The following is a 22,120-nucleotide window of genomic DNA, read 5'->3' on the forward strand; positions in this document are numbered from 1 at the left end:
AGCGGGCGCGCCACTGGCGCGCCAGAGGCAAGCCCGTCTGCGCCTGTCCGCGCCTGGCCCGCGCCTGGCCCGCGCCCAGCGCCACGACCCCTGGTCCCCAGCTCTCCCAAGCCCCGCTGACCCGCTACGACCCCACCACCCTCCACGCCCTCAACCCAGGACGCTCCAACACCTGCTTCCAAACTCACCCCAAACGCACCCATGGACCCTTCACCTGCAACTCCTGCAAACGCACCTTCCACCACGCAACAACCACGACCACAAGCCCACGCGCCATCAACCACCTCAAGTGCATCTTAGTCAACGCTCGCTCCGTCCACAAACACGCCATTGAACTCTGGGACCTCCTGGACTCCATAGCACCGGACGTCGCCTTTATCACGGAGACCTGGATGAACGCCTCCTCGGCCCCTGACATCGCCACTGCCATCCCCGAAGGCTACAAGATCTCCAGAAAAGACCGCACCAACCAGGTAGGAGGAGGTATCGCCATCGTCTTCAAAGACTCCATCAGCGTCACCACCTCCACCGAAGACACCCCTCTCGCCGCTGAACACCTGCATTTTCAGATTCGCACCGATCCGAGGACCACCCTCAGAGGATCCCTCGTCTACCGTCCTCCCGGGCCACGTGCCCCTTTCAGCGACGCCATCGCCGACTTCATCTCCCCGCACGCCCTCGCCTCGCCGGACTACATCCTCCTAGGTGACCTCAACTTCCATCTGGAACAAAACAACGACCCCAACACCACCACCCTGCTCGACAACCTCGCCAACCTCGGCCTCAAACAACTGGTGAACACCGCCACCCACATCGCCGGACACACGCTTGACCCCATCTCCTCCGCCAGCAAACACGTCTTCTTCAGCCACGCCTCCGCCCTACACTGGACCGACCACAGCTGCGTCCACTTCACATTCCGACGCGAGACCCGCCACCTCCGCACCCAACCCATCCCTCGTCGACAGTGGAACAAGATCTCCGAAGAGCAACTCTTCTCCGCACTCGCCGCCAACCAACCCACCCTCACCACCGACCCCAACGACGCAGCCCTCAACCTCACAAACTGGATCTCCAACTGCGCAGACATCCTTGCTCCCCTCAAACACACGCATCGACAGACCAACACCAAAAAACCTCTCTGGTTCTCTGACACCCTCAAAGAATCAAAGAAAACTTGTCGCGCCCTTGAGAAAGCCTGGCGCAAGGACCGCACCGCTGACAACATGACCGCCCTCAAGAACGCTACCCGCGAACACCACCACCTGATCCGCGCTGCCAAAAGGAACTTTTTCACCGACAGACTGGACAAAAACAGACACAACAGCAGAGAACTCTTCAGCATCGTCAAGGAGTTCTCCAACCCCAGCGCCAACGCCAACGCCAACGCCGTCACGCCCTCACAGGATCTGTGCGAATCCCTCGCCACTTTCTTCCATCGCAAGATTAGCGACCTCCACGACAGCTTCGGACACCAGACCCAACCATACACCACCGAACCGGCATCCACGGCCATCACCCTCAACAACTGGTCCCACATCAACACGGAAGAAACCAAATCCATCATGAACTCTATCCACTCCGGCGCCCCTTCGGACCCCTGCCCGCACTTCATCTTTAACAAAGCCGACGACATCATCGCCCCGCACCTCCAGACCGTCATCAACTCTTCTTTTTCTTCTGCTACCTTCCCCGAATGCTGGAAACACGCCGAAGTCAACGCCCTACTAAAGAAACCTACGGCTGACCCGAGCGACCTAAAAAACTTCCGCCCCATCTCTCTTCTGCCTTTCCCAGCCAAAGTAATAGAGAAGACCGTCAACAAACAGCTGACCACCTTCCTGGAAGACAACAACCTGCTCGACCACTCACAAACCGGATTCTGAACCAACCACAGCACTGAAACCGCCCTCATCTCAGTCACTGACGACATCAGAACCCTGATGGACAACGGTGAAACAGTCGCCCTCATTCTGCTCGACCTCTCGGCTGCCTTTGACAGCGTCTGTCACCGCACACTAATCACCCGCCTCCGCTCCACCGGGATCCAAGGCCAGGCCCTGGACTGGATCGCCTCCTTCCTCTCAAACCGTTCCCAAAGAGTTTACCTCCCTCCGTTTCGCTCAGAACCCACCGAGATCATCTGCGGCGTACCCCAAGGCTCATCACTCAGCCCGACACTCTTCAATGTCTACATGAGCCCCCTCGCCAACATCGTACACAAGCACGACATCATCATCACCTCCTACGCCGACGACACCCAACTTATACTCTCCCTCACCAAGGACCCCGCCAGCGCCAAGACCAACCTACAAGAGGGTATGAAGGACGTCGCAGATTGGATGAGGCTCAGCCGCCTAAAGCTGAACTCTGAAAAAACCGAAGTCCTCATCCTCGGCAACACCCCGTCCGCCTGGGACGACTCCTGGTAGCCCACGGCCCTCGGCACCGCACCGACCCCCACAGACCACGCCCGCAACCTCGGCTTCATCTTGGACCCTCTTCTCACCATGACCAAGCAAGTCAACGCTGTGTCCTCCGCCTGCTTCCTCACCCTCCGCATGCTCCGCAAGATCTTCCGCTGAATCCCCGCCGACACCAGAAAAACCGTGACCCACACCCTCGTCACGAGCCGCCTGGACTACGGCAACACCCTCTACGCCGGGACCACAGCCAAACTCCAAAATCGCCTGCAACGCATTCAAAACGCCTCGGCCCGCCTCATCCTCGACATACCCTGCAGCAGCCACATCTCCGCACACCTGAGACACCTGCATTGGCTCCCAGTCAGCAAAAGGATCACCTTCCGACTTCTCACCCACGCACACAAAGCCCTCTACGACAAGGGACCGGAATACCTCAACAGACGCCTCAGCTTCTACGTCCCCACCCGCCTCCTCCGCTCCTCTGGCCTCGCACTCGCTGCTGTCCCTCGCATCCGCCGCTCCACGGCGGGTGGGAGATCTTTCTTCTTCCTGGCGGCCAAGACATGGAACTACCTCCCCACCAGCCTCAGGACCACCCAGGACCACTCCGCTTTCCGGAGACTCCTAAAGACCTGGCTGTTCAAACAGCGATAACCCCCCCCTTTTTCCCCTAGCGCCTTGAGACCCGCACGGGTGAGTAGCGCGCTTTATAAATGTTAATGATTTGATTTGATTTGAATTTGATAACTGGCACTAGCGTCGACACAAAACATGTAGACATTAATCATCAAGAATGTTAACAAATGCAATCAAATTGAATCAAAGGGCAAACCCAACCCTTTTGTGAATGCACTGAAAAAAAGCACTGTAAGTTTGAATAGCATCTAATTGTTATCATATTCACCCAGAATAGAAACACACAATAAAAGCAGTGATACCAAGAAAAAATACTTCCAGCCCTGGTGGTGCCTAAATCTCACATCTCTAATCATTGAATTTCACACGAGGAGTGTCAGTGCCTTTAATACCACATTTATCAAACACCCTTCCATATTCTGGACATATGTAAGAATCCTCCAGTGTTACAGAAGGAGCTTATTCCTGACAATGCTTAATGTCACTGTTGGCTCATTTTAAAACAAGTGTGTACAACTGTGCACCTTGAACAACACCGATGTACTCTTTATCTTTTAGGTGTCTAGGACATCAAAACTGTGAGCAACTCACTTGCCTCTATTTTTTGGGTGAAGAATTTCTCACATTTATATTCTAAAGCTATCTTTCAAGCCAAACATGTGGCTAGATTTATGAAACCAATCACAGTGTTTAGGATCACTAAATGGCTTTTTAGTATGCACTAAAGCTATTTTGCGATTTGGTGGGTTCTTACTGAATTGCAAAATGGCTTTAAATATGCATACCGAATAGCCATTTGATAGGGCATGCTAAGGATGTCCCTTCCAAATTTTCCTTCACAATGAAATGCATCAATAGTTTGTGACCGCAATTTTGATCATAAACCATTGATAGGTCCTGACTCCTCAAAAAAGGGAAAGACGTCCTGCTAGGACCCTTTCCTCTTCGAGAATGTGAAAAAAATGTTTGGGAGAGGGAAGTGGTCCGGGGCCAGACCCAATTCTTAAACTTGTTTTACAGAGTATTTTTTTTAATCACAGCCCACTTTCCTATAAAAAATAAACGGGTTACATTAAAAAAAAGCAATCGCAAAAGTGGTATCATGGTGATCTGCTGACCCCAGCAGCTAGCATCCCACTGATGGCAACCTTGATTTCTCCATTAACCTGATCCAACATATTCATCGTAAGTAACACGTCTTTTCCTGATTCGACATATTTATCGTGAACAATAGGTCTGTTAGCATGGGAATCTCCACCTGTGTTTATCCTGCAATGAAGTGTATCAGCAAGGCATTCCATGAACTATAACTTAAGAGGCATGATCTTAGCCACGTCACAGAGCCAATGTATTATTTTTTTCGAAACTTTTACAGATCTGAAGAAACCCCGTCCCCTTCTAGAAGCCACATTTTGTGTCCCATCTGACAACTGGTTACAGATAACTGCCCCTTGGAAATTAATGCTAAAAAGCATTGAAATAAATAATGAAACGTAGGCCTCGATGACAAGTACCATGGAGAACCTGATGCTAATGTCTGCGCCAAGTGAAATTAGAAATTCCGGTGTTGGGAATTCACCTGGAGCATTAAATGGCACCAATAACGAGTTTACCCCTTAAAAAGAGCACAATGTGCATATGTTGATGCTTTCTCCACCAACATCCGCATGTCCCAGGATTCACAGGGCCTTTTCCCCTCTTTAAATTTCAGCAGGATTGACGTCTAAATTTCAGGGGAAAAAATCTGAAGGCATGAACTATATCATACCACTTGTAAATGCGACCCCTGCGCAAGCAGGCATTTGCCAAGGGGCCACAATACAAGGATGCACTCATATTCAAGAACAAAGGCATTAGAAACAAGAACTGGCAAAGCCAGTAAGTCTGGCGTTTGCTGGCTACCTTTTGGCTTTATCAATTCTTGTTTTGTTTTGACATATTTTTTTTAAACCTTTATTTGTGGGTGAGCTTCCAGGCCACTTTCAACGTAATAAAAAATTACAAAGGCAACGTTTTTTTTGTACCAAAAAGCACAGGTTGCCTTGGTAGTCGCTGTCACTTATGGAAACTATGTTGGGTGTAGATATGCTATGTGAGAAGCAGAAGAATGCCATCAGTCACAGTGAAGTCAGCCAATGAATGAAGTTGGCTGTTTCATTGTCACAAGCTGTGTGCTGCAGTGGATGGAAGAAAAGTGTGAATCACAATTAAAGACCGATGGATGAAGAGGTAATCTGGCACTGGTGCCCCTTGTAAGTATATTCTACATATACATTTAGTAAAATCTAAAGCTCTTGGCTAATGCCAGACATAAAGGCTTGAAATGTCAGGACCTAATTTCTTAATAGGTCTAATTCATAAACACTGGACTGGGTTAGCACAGTGAGATCAAGAATGCTGGTATGAAGTAAATTAGTTGAGGGTTAATGCTAAAGCCTGTCAGTATTGCACATGAATGTAGTGGTGGCTGATGAACATTCAAACTGGCTGACTTTTGCCTTGTTAGAAAGAAGCAGATGAGGTAATCCTTACTAATTGTTTTTGCGTATTTGTACCATGCCTGGAAATTTAAGCGGTGGGGGGGATTGGGCCAAATGGTGAATTTTTATAGAGCAATTTTTAAAAGAACTTATACAAAAAATACTAAGCTTACAAGCAAATCTGAAAGACCCTTCATCAAACATTCCAGTTACCTTAAACTTTGCCACAGTTTTGAGGAGCATGATTTCTCTGCAACAGTAAATTAATTGTGTTGGTTAAGCACAATCAGAAAATGACTTTCAAGGAAAAAAGAGTAAAACAGGTTGTTGAACTTGGCCCTCTCTGCAGCGTCACCCCCAAATGTTTTGCCTTACCCTCCACTTTTTACTGAATTTGTTTTGTTGCTGTCTGGACTCTGTGCATTTTACCACTGCTAACCAGTGCTAAAGTGTGTGTGCTCTCTCCTTAAAACGTGGTAGAATTGACTCATACCCAATTGGCATATGTAATTTACTTGTAAGTCCCTAGTACAGTAGCACTACTTGTGCCCAAAGCCTGTATGCTGCTAGTGGGCTACAGCACTGATTGTGTCACCTACTTCAGTATTCCTTTAAATATGTCTCAGGCCTGCCACGGCAGCCTGTGTGTGTGTAGTTTTAAACTGCCATTTCAACCTGGCAAAATAACTTTCGCCCAGTTTCAAACTTTCCTTTTTAATACATAAAAGTCACACTTAGTTTAAGCCTTGGACAGCCCAGAGAACAGGGTGCAGTGAATTTAAAAAGCAGGACATGTACTTTTATGTTTTACATGCCTCAGTAGTGAAAAAACTCTTGCATTCCTTTTTCACTACTACAAGGGCTACCTCTCCTATAGGATAACATTAGAGTTACCTTATTACATTCAATATCCTGCAACTTCCAAATGAGAACAGAAAAGTTATTCATGTTTGATGTCTTTGGAATGAAAAATATTAATGTATGGTGAAGTAGGATTTTAAATTACAATTTTGAAAATGCCATTTTTAGAAAGTTGGTGTTTTCCTACCTGAGTGATTTAGTGCTTGTAGCATGTCTCTGAGTAATATGACTGGGTGTAGCTGAAAGTTGGGCTTTGCGTATTCCTCCTAGAGAGCCACACACGATAGAGAGCTTAGGTGTACCTGGATGGGCCATCATTGGCAGGATGTTATGTGAATTAGTACAGTGTGGCTGTTCACTTGTGAAGGTATCTAGGCACTAAGTAGGGCAGGCCGGAGGGGGAGGAGGAGATCATGGCTGTTCATCTGGAAAAAGCATGTTTTGAGGTTCCTTTGAAAGTCCAGGAGGAACAGGGAGGTTCTAAAGTGTTGCAGGAGGTCATTCTAGGTCTTGGCTGCAAGGTATGAGAAGGAACGTCCTCCGCTTCTGGTTTTCTTGATGCAAGGGAGATGTGCTCTAGCCTGGGAAGCAGATCAATGGTGTCTAGTGGGTTTGTAGACTTTGAGGCAGTGGCTGAGGTATGCTGGACCTGTGTTGTGGAGAGCTTTGTAGGAGTGGATGAGTAGCTTGAACTTACATATTTCCTGGACTAGGAGGGCAGTGCTGGGCACAGCCCTACTTACACTTGAGTAGGTTGGGATCTGCCTTCACACAACGGGCTGCATCCCCCTGTAGTTAGTCTGTAACCAGGACAGGGAATGCAGGATGCTTGGGGCCTTCAAAGGAAAACCTCTAAAAGCTTCATCCCCCTTCCAGAAAGAGGACACCAGGTATAAATATTGAACCTCGGACACCACCTCTTAAGTACACTTCTGGAACTGTGGATACTCTGCCAGGAAGAAAGACTGCTGTGCTGCTAAAGGGATTGCCACTCTGCTGGACTACTGCTCTGAATGAACAGCAGCCCTCCTGTGCTGAGCTGCTGCACTCTTATCAGGGTGAAAAGAACTGGACCTGCATCTGTTGAACCCAAGACCACAGAGTGATTCCAGGGGCTAGCTTGCTGGCCTCCTGACATGAACCTCAGGGACAGAAGGATCCAATAACCTCGACCCTAGCACCTGGACTCTGTTGTCTATGTACTTGCCATGCCAACTGGTGCAACCCCAGTCCTGGACTCTTGGAAGTGGGCCTAAGGTGCTCTTCCAGCCTCTGTGGATCCAACAGAACCAACGCATAGCCTCTGCTACGCAGCCCAACCCCAACAAATCGTTACTGCTGTGTGGATCGTTTCCATCGTAAAGACATGCATCCCAGTCCACTGCCTCATCAGAACCACAGCTGCACAACACATCCTCAGCACAGGCCCTCACATCCCTCATCGACGGCAGCCTCGACCACGACCCTGGACTCCACATCATATCCTTGTAACTCCTTGGAACCGATGCATCACTGCGACTGCCCGATGCTTACTCGATGCTGGAGTTCACGTCGCACACTCTCGTTGATGGAATCCTTGATGGCAAAGCAGGACCTCACACAGCAGCTTCTCCGCATCTCAGAACTGATGCATTGTTTCAGCCTTTGACGTAGACTCTTGTACCCTCCACAAACCAGGATTTAAGGTACTTTGTCCAGCAGGCCTAACTTAGTCCCTGTAGCTGGCCTACGCTTAATCGCATCGGTCTGAAAAAGTGACTTTCTAATGGTCACGCACGACCAGATATCCACAGTTAGCACTTTGTGCTTTTTGGCGCTATTTTTACTGCAACCTTTTATATAGAAGATATTTGCTTCTACTGGTTGGATTTTTGTGTCTTTGGTCTTATTTTATTTATTAAAAAACACTCTATTTTTATAAACTGGTGTAGGATAGTTTTTGTCTGGTGCCTTTCACTTTATTACTGTTTGACATGTTGCACAAATAATTTACACATTGCCTCTAAGTTAAGCTTGACTGCTCTGTGCCAAGCTTCCAGAGGTGTGAGCACAGGTTATTTTAGGATTGACCTGTGACTCACCCTGACAAAGATTGTGGTTGCTGCTTGGCTCACACCCCTGTCAACCAAAAACCCAATTTCATACGTAGGTAAATACTTGTATCCAGTGCTTTAAATGGGAAAATAGAAGTGCAGGTACTCTCTATCAGAGTACCTGCTTGTTTCTGAGAAGTGCCGGTACTCTCCAATTAAAAGTATTACGTTTTTCTTGAGATATGCCGGTACTCTCCCTCTCAAAATAAAAAAGTGCTGGTACTCAGTACCGGAGAGTACCGGCCCATTTAAAGCACTGCTTGTATCACCTTTCAAATAGCACCTAACATGGATGAAGCCGCTCCGAAACATACAATTTGCCCCAGATGAATGACCACCTTGAATATCCATGCAAAACATAATGCAATCTGAAAGACCCTCACTGACTGTGTGAACTGTGATAGAAGGAAATATGGGAGGATTTTGATGTTACCTGAACATTTAACTTCAAATCATTGTAGTTCATACCACGCAAAAGATATGTTATTATATAATGTGACATTACTCTGTTTATGATCTGGAACACATCTAAGCATTTGTACTTTGTTTATTATTGTTAATATAAAATATCTAATAACAAATATTTTAAAAGGAATGCCATCTATGTTATGCAATGTAATTGTCATTGTTCCTGTGCTTTTTACAAGGCTATCAAAATTCATGTGCCTGGATGATTAAAAGAATACGGGCTATCTAATAATTCAAAAATGTAAACAGAGCATTCTATAAACAAAAAAGATGCTGCTTCGGGAGACTATTTACAAGCAATTTAGAATCCACAAAAAATAAATTTTGCTGTGCAGTACAATGTGTACAAAACTAAATTACATAATCATGTTGGCCACTTAAGGCAGAACATGAATCGTACAAAAGGTGATGCTTGCAAAAAGTCTAACCACTGGCAATCGATCGGGTGCCAGAGGGTCTAAGCTATATCTCACTGAGTAGGCTAACAAGGTGGAGAACGGTTTTGAGTTGCTTCTGTTCCCTTCTGAAAGGGGGCCTCGTCTGACAGTTCAGGATGGACTGTTCCCATGAGAAGCAGGGTCAATACTGACTTGACTAAGCCGGGCCTTCATCTAGAGTGACTAGTGGGCAAAAAATGACAGGTTGGTATGCTACCCCAAATTGCCAGTGATTAGAGTATTTGCAAGCATAACTCTAATCACCTTTTGTGTGATAGATGCAAGGCCCTTAGTGCCCACGGGCATGTCCAGACATGGATCCCTTGCTCATTGTACCATAGGATTCACACTATACCTCACTGAGAAGGCCTACCAAAGCCGAAACCATTCTGCGATTGCTTGTATTCCCTGCTGGCAGGCGACTTGCAGGCTACTCGTCTGGCCGTTCAGGATTGAATGTTCCTATAAGGAACAGGGTCAGTGCTGATTTGCAAAAGGTGGGCTTTTGCCTAGGGAAGCACAGTGGGTGAAAATGAGGGGTTGGAAGTCTACCCTAAGTGATAGCCAGTGATTAGACTGTTTGGAAGGTTTAGTCCTATCACCTTTTGTGTGATTGGCGAGATCAAGGCTATACAGTCCGGGAAAAAAAGCAACCCTGATACCAATGCTTATATGGGCCGGTACTGTCCGGTACTGAGTACCGGCACTTTTTTATTGTGAGAGGGCACGTACCTGCACTTCTTGGGAAAAACCAAATACTTTTAATTAGAGAGTACCGACCCGTCTCAGAAACATGCAGGTATTCTGGTACAGGGTACCTGCAGTTCTATTTTTCCATTTCAGGCACTGCTTGATACTCCACAGTTGTGTAAGAGGCTTCTGACAAAAAATAGGGCCCGTCCCTTATTCGTTTACAATCTAAGCACCGCATGCATCTGTGTGAATTAGCTGTGTAAGTCTCCCACTTTTCTGGCAGACGGAGAGGGAGTCCTATTATTTTCCAGCAAGTACCACATGAGGTCAGCACATGAAAGAGGCTGCTCCAAAATAAATGTAGCCTAACTACATCGGAGCAGTATTAGAACAGGCTACCTCTACAGAAACCGTAATGCAGGTACCCTCAGAGAATGCAGAGCTGCCCAGGTTCGGAGAAGTAAAGCAGATGAGATTTTTACTGAATGCATCTGGCAGATAAAAGGATCACTAATCCCAGCCCCTTTGATAGGCATGGCTAAAACTGAAAGAAGTGCTTCAAGGCCACCGTCTTGAGATGACGCAGATATACCAAAAGGCAAGGTCTGCCAGCTTAGATTATATTGTTCAGTAGTGTAGGAAGAGTACCAGGGGCCCTACTACCAGCAAAAAGACAGCCATAGTGGGGGCAGTAGCCTCCTGGGACCCCTGGTGCAAGTGGGAGAGAGTTTCTAAAGTTGACATCCGCCTTGAACACTGAATAGGAAAATGGTGCGGGCCAACGCAGTGGTACTCACCTGCAATGCGATTAACTACTATCACACAAATGCAGCAGGAAATGAAGAAGCCGAGCAAGAAAAAAAGGAATGACAAATCGGGGATGTGTACTACAGTTGAAAATTAAGACGTGCATGAGTGGGGATAGCAACTTCCACTCGTGGGGTCGATCAGCCGAGAGGACGGCCACGTTCACGCTGCAGAGTGGCGGCAGGCGGATTCAGTTGATATAGTAGGGACTGACCTTTGCAGGGTCCCAGGCTCATCCATAAACGTCACTGAATCCTTCCGTCCGGACACCTCTCCGCCTGGTGGATTTACATCTTGAAGTGTCTTTCACAGCTCCAAGTGCTTCAAGAAGATAACGGTATCATCCAAGGCCTACGCTCAGTGTAAGGATTTTTGCAAACTGCAAGGGGCTGGCTGCTGCGAGCGCCAGTATATCATTGGTTAGTTTGTAAATAAAAACGTGCCGGTGCCCAAAGCGCTGCAATTGAATGTGCGAGCACAGAATACAGAGGCAGCGTAATCCTGAAACCATCTCGGGCCTCTTTAATCCATTTACAGTCACTTTCTGTCCCTTCAGATCACTCTTGCACCTTTCTGCTTTCTCCCTGTGTGCGCTTTTCGTTTTTCTCTTCCTCCGTCTTTCCCATAAGTGTCTTTGGCTCGCAGTTAATGTCTGGTGCAGAAAAATAAATGCCGGCCCTCAAAACGAGGTGCCGGTGCCTCCAACCGGAAACCACAGGCACAAACTAAGCACTGCAGTACATACCACCCTTCGCTTAGAGAAGCATTGCAAAGACTAAGGCATCCTCTAAGGCTTTGGCTGGGTTTGTCTCTACTGCATGCACAGCTTCAGGGACGGCATTGTTTACTAGTTTGCAAACAGCAAGCCAGGACTGCTAACTCAAAGCAGCAGCAATGCAGCGAGTGGGTGTCTACTTGTTCAGATCACTAGCTGCTGATGCCCGTCCATGACCCGAGGAAAATACACTCGGGATTATGGTCAGACCATAGTGCAACTGCCTTCCATAAGGGTGCTAAACTCTGCACGTCTCCAATATACAGCATTTCTAATCGTGAATATACCCTGCCAAATCACCGCATTCTTTGCAAGTCCGAATCAAAAAAATCTTTCTGTGATAAAGCACGGCATCTTTTACGTGAGACAGGTGAAGTGTAATTTGCAGATATATAGATCCTCCCTTTAGAGTCTCTTTCAAAACACAATTCCAGATTTTCCTCATTGTTCGACTGCTCTTAGGGGCGATTTAGATATCGTGCTGCGCCTGCGCATTATAAATGAACAATCCCATCTGACCTTGCAGTGCTCAAGTGGGCATGGGACGTGTTAGGAGATGTGTTACATTTTCTTAGCGCTTCTAGGCGAGTTGAAAATTCCTCTTCGAATACCTTCAGTCTGACGGAAACATTCCTTTCAAACTGACTTTCACAGAGAATCGCCGACTCAGTCGAGTTCCTTAGATAGTGCTTAGGTTGTCTGAGTCAGACAATTATGGGTGGTAGCAGTGCCTCTAAATGAAATACCGAAGTGCAGGCACTCACTCTCTAGAGCACCTGCTTGCTTCTGAGAAGTGCCGGCACACTCCAAATTAAATGTATTGTGCACGTGCTCAGAAGTGCAGGTACTGTCCCCTTCAAAACAAAGCAGTGCAGGTACTCAGTACCGGACAGTACCTGCCCGTTTAAAGCCCTGGGTGGTAGTAATCATTACAAAGTTGTAGTTTATAATGTTTATAAATGGCACTGAATTATTGTTTCTATTGTATGAACATATAACACGATTGGCCCATCATCTGACATAATTTAAATTCCGAGATATGGACCAAACACTCCAAATACAGCGAAACATCAGAGTTAGAGGTCAAACACACCCATAAATACACAGGGCTATGGCGAAGGGCGAGGCAGAGAGGTCGAACAGCATTCTCTTCTGCAATGGCACACCATGACAGACTCATGTCAACCAACACAAATTTACGGAAGGAAGACGTACTATGCTGTACTGCTCGGACCCAATAATAACTGAACTAGCAGAATATTACTCCAGACTGTACACATCACATTGTTCCCAAACCTGCTAAGAAGTCATAGAATACGTCAAGCGCGTCACTCTTGCCTGGACTGAGGGCCAGGGGGGCAATTGACTCCCTGCAGAGTTCTATAAGATGTACGTGGTGCTGCTCGCCATTGACTCCTGCAGATCGATCGGTGGGGGAGGGAGGACGTTTACATACAGGTCAAGGAACACAATTCATAACTCAAAATGCAAGTAGCATGAAAAATAAATCAGTGTCCCGCCAAATTCTTGCTTTTATAAGAAAAGTAGTATTTTATTCCTAACTCTACACAGGTAAAGAAATGTAACATTCAAATGCAACACCACAATTCCCCTTGAAGTTGGGGCGTTAGTAGTTGTCAGACAAATGCCTGCCCCATCTATCTTTGTGCAACGTGTTCAGGGTTATTTCCCATTCACTGGTAGCCATATCAGGGGATGCAGACTATTAGGCTGTACTCAAGGGTTTTCCTTTTTGACCCTTTAGAAACTTAGTAGAAGGTGTCTATGGTGTCGCAGCACTATTCGCAGCGAGTTCCCCCGGGGCCCAACTGGCCCGTTTATGTCTTATGCTCTTGCATCACAGATGATTTCAGCAATGCAGCGAGTGCCTTCAAATGAGCATCCGCACGTTCTGCTCAGTTGGGAGAGGTCGGGCTTCTCATGGCCCATGCAGCAGCACCCTGTGGTGCAGGCCTTCTCTCCTGAGTTGCACTGTCGGAGGTCTCCTAGATGCTGCAGCAGCTTCCTGCTCACAAAGATGTGGTAAGTTGACTTTGCTTAACGGGGAGGAAGAAACCCTTTCTTCAGCTCTGGACTGGAGCCAGCAAGGTGTCTCCGACAGTCCTCAGTGGTGAGTCGGGGCAGTTTCTTTTCATTGCAGATCCAACTCACAGGTCGTAGCTTCACTCTCTCCTTTGGCAGCAGCGCAAATCCTTCAGAAAAGTTCCTACTGGATGGACTTGCTGGCCTATGGGGCTGCCGCGGTATGGGTTAGCAGGGGCACAGGCTCTCTCAACACACACGCCCTGGCCCAGACAGTCACAAATCCTGGCCCTCCTTGAAGCAGGAACATTACCTGTGGCCCTCTTTGACATACAGGGTCACCACAGCATCAAAGCAAGACCCGCACCGTGCTCAACACATGTCTCAGTAAACGGCGACCCTCTCCTAGCATACAGCAGTCACAGGAAACAATCTTACACACCGGTGACAGCCTGATCAGTGCTTACCTGAATCCTTACACTGGGCACAGGGGGTCCTCACAATGGGTTCCCCACTGGACCTTACTCCTGCCAACGCTCTCCTATTCCTCAAAGGGCACACTGGTCTTGGCATCAGGCAGGTGCTGGTGTTTCAGGCTGCCAGGCGGGCAGTCTTGGTTTCCCTGGGTGACAACCCCTCACCCAGCAGGGAGACTAGCAGGTCTTGGTCTCCAGTCCTGGTCAAAGGTAGAAGTCTTTCAGAACTTCCCCTTCACACACAACCTGTCTCACTGCTTGCCAGATGACAAATATTTGGGAACTCAACCTGCCCATCTTATAGTCCTTTTCCAAATACAAAAAGTGATTTAGGGACTGGGCCTTTCAAAGTTTTATGTTGGGAATCTGCTTCTTTTGAAGTGGGCATGTCTCTTTTCCATCTTCCTTCATGAAAGCGGTCTGCCACCGCAGGTAAAATTCTGAAGCTGATTGTCCACAACACTTCATGGGAGTGACCAGAGTTCACGCCTGGGTGTCAACCATAGTGATATATGCATCAAAAGATTAATCCCAGTACCACAGCCCTCCTCTTTATGATTCTCTTATTAGTGCCATCTCCTTTCCTGAGATGTGTCCAGGCCCCTTCCTTGTGATCCATCACTTAATCAAAGTGCAGTATTTTGAAATGTAAAAGGAATCTCTTCTTTTACCCTCCAGTGTGTCCCCACCCAGCTCGCAGGAATGCAGCAATACATAAATCTGTCTTGGGAAATTCCTCTCCTCCTCATGTCTTTACCAGGTAGGCCTAGACTTCCCAAAATAGAACCTAGGGTCCTCCATGCAATGCATCATGGCAAGCTCACTCACTCATTGTATATTTATAGCGTGCTTTCTGTTCAGCACTAATACCTCTATCCATTGTACCCTCATACATAGATATGCATTCAACACACACTCTTAGTCTACACGCACTCACATTATTCAGCACTGAAGCTTTGCGTTTCTATCTTTAACCAGGGTGTGTTATTTCAAAACACATGCACTGACAGCACACACACTCACTATGTGCACGCTGCAAAACCCTACACCCTTCATATACTGTATTTCACACAAGCACACATACACCCAGCATAGGCTGTCCCTGTGTATGCACTGCACAGCACTACATCTCTCATGTAATCTATTCCTCTCAGGTTTACAAACACCCACTACAGGTACTAAACCACACATGTACTGTGGAGTACTGCTCCACCCTTTTATTGTAGCCTTCTCAGGCACACATATAGCCAATGCACAGTCACTACTTCTGTGCTATGTACCACTTCACATCTACTTGGTGTAGGACAAGGGTCAGTTGAGCACACACCAGCGGAACTTTTAGGAAGATGAGTGAGATTGTAGGCCTCACTCCAATGACCCGGGATAAAAAGGTCCTGTTCACTACTTTTGATCACTACATGGTAAGCTGCCACCACCACACTTTTGCTGCTTAACTCCTGGGGAAGGCAGTAGCCTTCCACCACTATGAAGGTAGGGCTTTGGGTTCCCCTCCCAGCCCCACAAGACTGCAATCCGTGGGGCAGGCCTATGTTATGGCACACACACCTGATCCGTGTTTGCCTATGGCAAAAAAAATCAGCATTAGGAATACAGACAGCGGTACAGTTGAGCACTCTGGGCAGGGGTACACATCTCTTAAAATGCTGAGGACTTTTCTGTCCCAACATAGAGTGTGTGCATTCTGGCAAGCGTGGGTTTTGTACTGGAAGGCAATCTTTCCAGCACAAAGACTATGCTTTAATACTTTTCCCACTTTGCATGAATGCTGTACATTGCATCACACATGCAAAGTCTGAACATTATGTAGAAGTCAAAACATTTCTCCTCCGTTAAACCTGCCACAAGGAAGAGCACTGTTTTGGTGAAAATCCCTGTCTGAAATTGTTAGTGGACAGGGATCAAAAGCCATGGGTGGCTACATGGGAACGCCCATGTGCCATCCGTGGAATGCCCCCTTGATAGAAAGTAGCGCATAACCATACTTTGCGTTACTTTGACCAACTTTCCAATGCAAACCCGGTGCAAAGTGTGAGTAACTCTGGGCCAATATATGCATAATTTGCATACATTATCCATGCTTGAGTCCTTTACATACATAAATCACATCTTTGAGAATCATGCATACCTCAAAATGCATGCATATACAGAGTGTTACTTTTCAATGTGTATGCTTGATATACGATTCACCATAGAAACTCTAGAAGGAGTAAGAGGTTATTTAGGGAATCAATTAATTATACATGCTCTCAAAGTACATGGAATATGAATGCATCCTTGTAAAAAGGTAGGATTCAACTTGTTCCGTGATTAGGATAATATCCTGTAGGTTCCCCAATTATCCTGGGCCTGTTAAATAATAGTATGCATTTTAAGTTTGATACCTGGTTAAATGTTTTTAAATAGGAGCATTCATAGTCTGCTTACTTTACAAGTAGTGAATAACTGTCTGCCTTAGAGCATTTTTCTCTTGCATACAAGAGACTTGATGCATGTAATGGCACCTATGCATGACTTCATTTTATTTTTATTTTTCTTCTATCATGGACACTGCAAAACCCAATTGCTTCTAGGTACTGACTCAAGGAAATGAACACACACTGAAAGTGGGGTTACATTTGATTTGATCAGACTCAAACTGTCAGGTTTGGCTACATAGAGGGTACATGGTGTGAATCTTTTAACCAAGGCAAACATATGGACAAATATGATTGAGGTTGTATTGATTACAGCCCTGTATGGTGGTGCGATGACTGGGCAGTCGTGGTTACAATGACCGGGAACAGTAGGCATTTGCAAAGCATATTACACGGCAAAGAAAGGCAGCATACACAGTGGATGTTTTCATGGATACGTGTACCACAATTATCAAAAACAGTGTAGCATGCTGAGCCCAAACTATCTGGCACAGTCAACATATATGCTGAAGGAGTTGCTGTTCGCCAGCCACTCCTTGCTTCTGCATGGGTGCCCCACCACAATCTTTGATAGCCCAGAATTTTCATGCAGCACCCACTTACCTGCGGCATTCAGGGCCCAACTAGACTCCAATCCTATGTATCCCTGCTCATACACTGAAAGTACAGCTGCCATTACACTGCCACAGTGCAAACAAGGGCACCCAAGCTTGTTTTGGATGGAGGCATTGGCCTCTGCCCCTGCATGTGCAGAAGTGCAATGTTTGACGGCACCCCTCCACTTCCTGTGTCATGAACGTTAAGGGCTAGATGTATCAAAGGGTTTTACCCATTCTATGTCTTTGGGAAAATGTGTTCGTACATATGGCCCTAAGTGTTTTAAACCAAGGCATCTATGCAAACTTGTACTGGGGCAACAAGTATACCCCATTTGCACATGGCCCCATACTGATCTATAAAATGCCTGCCCAAACCCCTCCCCCTCCGCCGGGAGCCTTGGGTGGGTGGTAAGGTCCAAGAGCTCAGGGACGAGCTAATTGAACAGTTTAGTGGGTAGTAGGGGAGGGGCTTGAAATCAAATGTACAATGGACTGTTGGCAGGTGCCATTCTAGAGGTACACACCGGCTGTCAAGGAGTATGAGATCAGAAAAATGTTCCCACCCTCTCACCCCCTGCAAAAACTTTACTTGAATGAGACAGTTTATTTTTTTTTGGGAGGGGGTGTGGGGTTTACCTGTTCATGATGTTTGGGGTCAAGGGTAGGTTTGTCGCTGACGGTGAGCAGGTGTGGGCGGGTTTTTGGTAAGTTTAATCAGTTATCGCAACAGAAAAGTTGGTCCGTTTAAGACCTAGTTGAGAATTTGGAGGGTGGGGAGGGGTAGGGGTGAACGATTTGAAGAACAGAATAAAGTCAACTGCAAATCCCTGAGGCAAGAGGTGGGGGCACAGAGATCTGAGTGGCAAGAGTGGTGTTTGGAAGTTTGACTGACGGGATTGTGAAGGGACATTTAGGGGAGGGGTTAGGCTGTTTGGGTAGTTATGGCTATGTATTGTGAGGCCAGGAGAATATTAGGATGTAAGGCATTAGAGTCAAAAGTTGTCTTATTACTAGGAATGCACCTGTCTCATTAAAGCAGCCTTTTACACACTAATGTGAGTCGGTGGTTTTTGGACACGCCGTCCTGTCCGATTTAGATTGAACCCTAATGTTACTTGCTGGCACGTTGTCATGTTGGTGAAGAGAAATGTTCACAGTGAGCCAGGCTGGCCCTTTGGCATGATAATGACATATTAAAGGTCTAATGATAAGAGCATTTCATATTCATCACAGACTATTCTTGTGGCATGCTGTTAGCCTGGCAACTGGCGCGAGCTTTCACATTATAATAATTGTAGCCTGTATATATGAATTAGTTGTAAGTCCAAACTTAGCACGCAGTAGTGAGCTATACATGGACATGGGCCCAGGGGTATGATTCAAGGCCTTTTACAATGAGGTACTATATTCATTCCCCAGTGGTGACCTCTATCGTTTAGAGGTGGTGTGTTGTCTGAAGAGGGCAATATTCAGATCCTGTTTCTGAGTCCTAGGTCAGTGGCGTAGAAAGGGTTCCATGTGCCCTTGCACAAGAAAAGAAAATGGGCCTCTGGTCAAATAGCAACAAAACTACTACAGAGGTGCAATGGGCCATTCAAACCCATAGGCCCGGGAGCGACAGCACCTAGTGCACTATTGATAGCAATTGATAGGCGTGTCGATGGGATGATTCTATATGCTACTAGCAAACTTGAAATAATGATTAAACGCTATATGTGGAGCAGGCTGTCCGTTAACAGGGGAATATCCTATACCGGTGCTTTAAATGAACAGGAAGTGTCCGGTACTGAGTACCTGCACTTCTTTAACTTGAAAGGGAGAGTACCTGCACTTCTCAGCACGGATGGCAAACAGGTACTCTGAATTGCGAGTCCCTGCACTTCTATATTTCCAATGATAGCACTGTCCTATACACCCAAAAAGCACGACCTTTTCATGACGAGGCAACTGGCCTTGGTGAATAAAGCATACTATGCACGCATAGGATGATTCTGTCCGTAATAATGTATTTATGTGGAAGTTCTATAACGCTCTTTGCGTCGTCGTTGGGGCACTGCAAAGGGTGGTGGTGCCATATGAACCGCACGGTGGCAGCTTGGCTTGGTGATGCTTCGGCAGGTATCTGTGCCACAGCTCACACTAGCCCCTAGACAGGATGCTGATGAAATGTTACATGCTCCTCTGGCCTCCCCTCAGGGACAGACTACGTGGCACGCACAGGTCCTGGCATGAAATGCTGCTCTGTGGCCCCTACGCCACCGCGGTCAGTACAGTGGCTCGAGCGAGGCTCCATCTGCCTAGTGAGGCGCACCGGTTACTTACCTTTCCTTGCTGGTCTCCCCTCTCTGCGGCTCCCGGCGCTGCTGATGGGCTGCTACAACCACGACTGATGCTAGAAGGACTCCTGGCTCCACTCTCTTCCCGGCGGCTCGTTCGCCCCTGCTCTGTCATCCAAATGTGAGGCCACTGTAGTGCGAGGAAGGAAGGGGGAGGAGAGTGGATGTCTCTCAATGAAACAAGCAAGTTGTCCCTGTTCGCCGATGTCCCCTCCTGTTGGAACACCGGCACAGCTGTCAGCAACAAAAAATGTGCCGCCGTCTGTCACTCCAACTCCCACCATCCAATGGCAACGGCGCGCATCCACAGCGAGGTGGGACGGCTCATATGTAACTGTGATGAGCGTCTCTAATTGGTTAGTGTACAGCCCAGACGTTCTTTTTACACTTCAGTGACAAGGGCAGTAGGCGAGGCTAGAGAGGAAGCCGAGGCGGGGTCTGAGTGGACTCTTCAGCTGAATGAACATGAGGCCATTGTACGTCATTCCGAGAGCTTAAAGCGAAGAGCCGGGACTGTGCCTGTAGTATTCTGTCATCTAATAGTGATGGTCACTCATAGAGTCGCTATTGGGCGGAACTCACGTGCATAGCACCATGATGCATTCTAGGATGTGACTCATTTTTTTTAGCAGAGCGGCATCCGCTCTCACACTCTGTAAAGATCACTTTAGGATAGAAATCTTAAAAATGCGCTCTTTAGATAAGCATGAGAAAGGAAGTCACACTCTGCAAATAGTATGACCACACGCTAGAATCTTTAATTGCGAACGTCTTAAATAGTTTTGTAGAACACATTTTCATTCTAAGGTATGTCTATTTCGAGCGGCATATTCGGCCCTCATTACAGGCTGTGGGAAGCACTCGGAATTACCAATGTAATATCGCAATCTAACAGGTGTTGAACTATCGAATGAGGAAATGAGTGCTGGTCTTTGTGCACCAACATACATAGGGCTTTCCTACATTGGGGCACTGTCCCCGCATCTATGCCCACCAGGTATTCACTGGTGAACTAAGTCAGCAGAGGTAGCTAATTGTATTGGATTTCGGTTCCATCAACTTTTCTTGCGCGGAGTCCCATGCTGGTCCCCCCGAATCATCCCCCCGTTGTGCGAATGTACTGTCCTATGCACCCATCGGGGGAAACACTCTGTCATGTCATACTTTGCCTAGAGATAAACACAGTGTTGAAGTGTTTTTTATTTTCTCAAGCTGCGTTTTTTTGTTAGGTAGTTAGGTTTATCTATATGCCGTAGGAATGCTGGGCACATATACGTGTGTAATTACATTAGCAATAGCAATTTGCATAACAGTGAATGTAAATGAATTATTAGTTCTTAATAGTAAGCGTTTATTAAAGCACTGATCTATCAAACATAAATGGAAGGCATGTAACTTACTTGATAGACACTACACTAAAGCAGATACATTAACGTTCTGAGCTATTATATGGCGATTAAAAATTTTGCCCAGAGATTGCACAGATTCTTTCACCAAATGTATGAAACAGCCCTTACTTTACCAGTATTATTCCCTGAAAGCTTCCAGAAACAAATTGATCTTGTAACCAGCGCCTTAATAGAACAGGCTAGCTTAAAATACAGTTTGTTTTGTTTATGACAATTTGGCAAGTGAGAACTGCCTTACCATCACTTGTTGCCAATTTCTTGGTGGGCGGGGTTTGTAAGAAATAGTGCACAGGCGTCTGTCATTAAATCCACTCATCATGATGCTGCCATTCATGACTTCAAGCCAATTTATGGATTCCCAGAGGACATTCCTTCTGTTTTCAGCACTGACACTGGCTCTAATTTAGCAACATAATGAAAGGACACCTTAATGCCCAATTGAAACACTGAGCAGTTGCCATAACAAACACAGCTATCCTTGTATACAAAGCATCTTCCTTGTTTTAGTGTGAGCTAATCTGTTGCAAGGGCCTAATAACGCTGTGTCTGTGAGGCCTGTACAACAGGAGACTCCGTCCCTAACCAGAGGGCATATTGCTGACCTGATGCCTGGTCTTGCCTCCTTTGTCAGTTATCACCTAACTTTGAGAGATCTTCTCCTGACCTCTGGTGTTTGTTGACATGGTCCAAACAAAGCGAACCCCCCTTTATTAACTTTGTTAGCAGTATAAAAGGGGGGCTACAAGCTTTAGCCCAAATATCAAATACTGCCATGCCCGAAGTGTTCAAACATCCAAAGCATTGCTCTTACGTTTAGATGCATCATCTGTCAAACATCCGCTTTCATCAAAAATGTAGGCATCGTGTTCGATCTCAAACACGGCTTCATATCAGAGGGAAGTAGTAAAAGGAAAAAACTTTAAACTAAACACGCGTAGAAACAGACACCTGCGTTGAAATCCGGCTTGAAACTGAAGTGATCACTCTTTATGACTTATTTCTAATACTATAGCGCAGACACAGGCTTACTAAAATACAATTTAGTGACCATGAAGAATACAACAATTCAGTCACTTCTTTGAGAGACTTCCTATTTACCTCTGGTGTTTACAGCACCGCTGACAGCACTGAGTAAAACTTCTTTAA

The 22,120-nt window shown here is 46.6% G+C and overlaps 1 protein-coding gene across 2 annotated transcripts in view; it reads right to left on the reverse strand.

Moving 5' to 3' along the window:
* STARD4 (StAR related lipid transfer domain containing 4) overlaps window positions 1-19,819 on the reverse strand; it is a 184,182-nt gene extending 164,363 nt beyond the window's left edge. Inside the window, exon 1 of one of the 2 annotated variants that reach the window (XM_069226467.1) lies at window positions 19,552-19,819. The gene's annotated coding sequence lies outside the window, so the exon portion shown is untranslated. The remainder of the gene's footprint in view (window positions 1-19,551) is intronic. The other variant, XM_069226471.1, reaches the window with a different exon arrangement.
* Between the last annotated feature and the right edge of the window lie 2,301 nt (window positions 19,820-22,120).

Source organism: Pleurodeles waltl, chromosome 1_1 (genome assembly GCF_031143425.1).
Source record: "Pleurodeles waltl isolate 20211129_DDA chromosome 1_1, aPleWal1.hap1.20221129, whole genome shotgun sequence".
NCBI lineage: Eukaryota > Metazoa > Chordata > Amphibia > Caudata > Salamandridae > Pleurodeles > Pleurodeles waltl.